A 2,437-nucleotide genomic window follows, 5' to 3' on the forward strand; every position below is an offset into this window, starting at 1 on the left:
GTCTCCTGCCTCTGCCTCCCAAGTAGCTGGGACCACAGGCGCCCGCCACAACGCCCGGCTATTTTTTGGTTGCAGCCATCATTGTTGTTTTGGTGGGTCCGGGCTGGGGATTCGAACCCGCCACCTTAGGTGTACGTGGCTGGCGCCTTAGCCGGTTGAGCTATAGGCACCGAGCCCCAGCTCCTTGTCCATTTTTTTAATTGGGTTTTTTTGTTGTTGAGTTGTAGGAGTTCTTTATATATTTTAGATACTAATCCCTTATTAGATACATGATTTGCAAATATTTTCTACTATTCTATGAGTTGCTTTTTCATTCTATTCTATCCTTTGCTTTTGTTATTTTTGTTTTTTAAGAGAGGGGATCTTATTCTTGGCCAGGCTGTCCTCAAACTTATGGGCGTAGCAATCAATCCTCCCACCTCAGCTTCCTGAGTAGCTAGGACTACACCTGCTACCTATAGTAGCCGTGACTACATGCCTGCTTACATAGAAATTATTGCATAGTATGATACAATGTTCCTCATTTTTTCTTTTGTTTCCAGTACTTTTTATCTTATATCCATGAAATCATTGCCAAATCTAATGTCATGAAACTTTACCTGTATCTTATCTTCAGTTTTTTTAGCTCTTACATTTAAGTTTTTGATCTATTTTCAAATTTTATATAAGGATCCAGTGATCCCAGCTTCATTCTTACTTTTTTTTCTATTTTTTGAGATAATGGGGTCTCACTGTGTTGCCCAGGCTAGTGTACAGTGATGTGTACATACCTTACGGTATCCTACAAATTCCTGGACTCAAGTGATCGTTCTACTTCAGTCTCCCAAAGTGCTGGGATTATAAGTGTGAGCCACCGTGCCTAGCCAGCTTCGTTTTTTTGAGAGATTATCAGTTCTTTAGAAAGTGCTTATTATTCTGTGGAGATATGTAGAAGCTTGTGTAAATGTATGAAGGACTTACCCAGGTTACATCTATTCGTGTTTTTATTACAAGTTAAAATAATTATTGTGAGTTTAATAGTAGTTTTAGTATGAATACTTCCTTTGAGTGAAAAATTTATCTTCACTATTCAGGTAAATTTCCTTAAAAGAAATAATTTTATTAAAAGTTGTGTGACTTAAAGAGTTTGTTTAAAGAGGCTTGGCACCTGTGGCTCAAGTGTCTAAAGGTGCCAGCCACGTGCACCTGAATTGGCAGGTTCGAATCCAGCCCGGGCCTGCCAGACAATGATAGCTGCAACCAAAACATAGCCCGATGTTGTAGCGGGTGCCTGTAGTCCCAGCTACTTGGGAGGCGGAGGCAGGAGAATCGCTTGAGCCTAGGAGTTGGAGGTTGCTGTGAGCTGTAATGGTACGGCACTCTACTCAGGGCAATAGCTTGAGGCTCTATCTCCAAAAAAAAAAAAGTTTGTTTAAAGAAATCCTATGGATTTTTAAAATTAGGTTGCTGATAGGGCAGCGCCTGTGGCACAAAGGAGTAGGGCACTGGCCCCATATGCCGGAGGCGGCAGGTTCAAACCCAGCCCTGGCCTAAAACCACAAAAAAAAAAAATTAGGTTGCTTACAAAGTCCACTAGTGTTATCAAATTAATTTAATTGTTTTATATTCGTTTTGTGTTATATTTTGCTTTTTTATCCCTGTTGTTTTTCGTGGTTTAAGTCAGCTTTATGCAGATATATCATCTAGGCAGCTTTTGTTACATATGTGTCTTTAAACATTCTCTTTGAAATTACACAAGTTGCTCACTTCAGAAGCACATATAGTGAAACTGGAACAATACAGAGAAGATTAGCATGGCTCCTATACAAAGATGACACACAGATTCTTGGAGTTTTTCTTTTTTTATTTTTTTGCTGTTTTTGTAATAGATTTATTCAGACTGCTGTACTCACTTAATTTAGCACAATGCTATTGATCTAAATATTTTTAATGTACCTATATCTAGATTAATTTTTTTTAAAAGACAAATTACAAAAACGATCAAATAAATTAGAATAGGATACTTTTTTTTTTTTTTGGGGCAACAGAGTCTCACTGTGTCACCCTCAGTAGAGTGCTGTGGCATCACAGCTCACAGGAACCTTAAACTTTTGGGCTTAAATGATTCTCTTGCCTCAGCCTCCCAAGTAGCTGGGACTATAGGTGCCCACCATAACACCTGGCTATTTTTTGGTTGTAGTTGTCATTGTTGTTTGGCAGGCCTGGGCTGGATTCGAACCTGTCAGCTCCGGTGTATGTGGCTGGTGCCCTAGTTGCTGAGCTATGTGCACTGAGCCTAGGGTACTCTTTATTTATTTATTTATTTATTTATTTATTTATTTTTTGCAGTTTTTAGCTAAGGCTGGGTTGGAACCCACCACCTCCAGCATATGGAACAGGTGCCCTATTCCTTGAGCCACAGGCACCACCCTAGGGTACTCTTAAGAAAATATTTCCC

At 39.6% G+C, this 2,437-nt stretch overlaps 1 protein-coding gene and 1 non-coding gene across 3 annotated transcripts in view; both read left to right on the forward strand.

Annotated features, from left to right (window-relative positions):
- The window catches only part of UBE2K (ubiquitin conjugating enzyme E2 K), an 80,759-nt gene that overhangs the window by 63,213 nt on the left and 15,109 nt on the right, over positions 1 to 2,437 (forward strand). The gene's annotated exons all lie outside the window — the stretch shown is intronic.
- Positions 1,739 to 1,846, forward strand: LOC111721756. Its single transcript, XR_002770778.1, has one exon. It is a non-coding gene; the product is annotated as a U6 spliceosomal RNA (small nuclear RNA).

This window comes from Otolemur garnettii, unplaced genomic scaffold, assembly GCF_000181295.1.
Source record: "Otolemur garnettii isolate 467f Iridium unplaced genomic scaffold, OtoGar3 scaffold00181, whole genome shotgun sequence".
In the NCBI taxonomy this organism is placed as follows: Eukaryota; Metazoa; Chordata; class Mammalia; order Primates; family Galagidae; genus Otolemur; species Otolemur garnettii.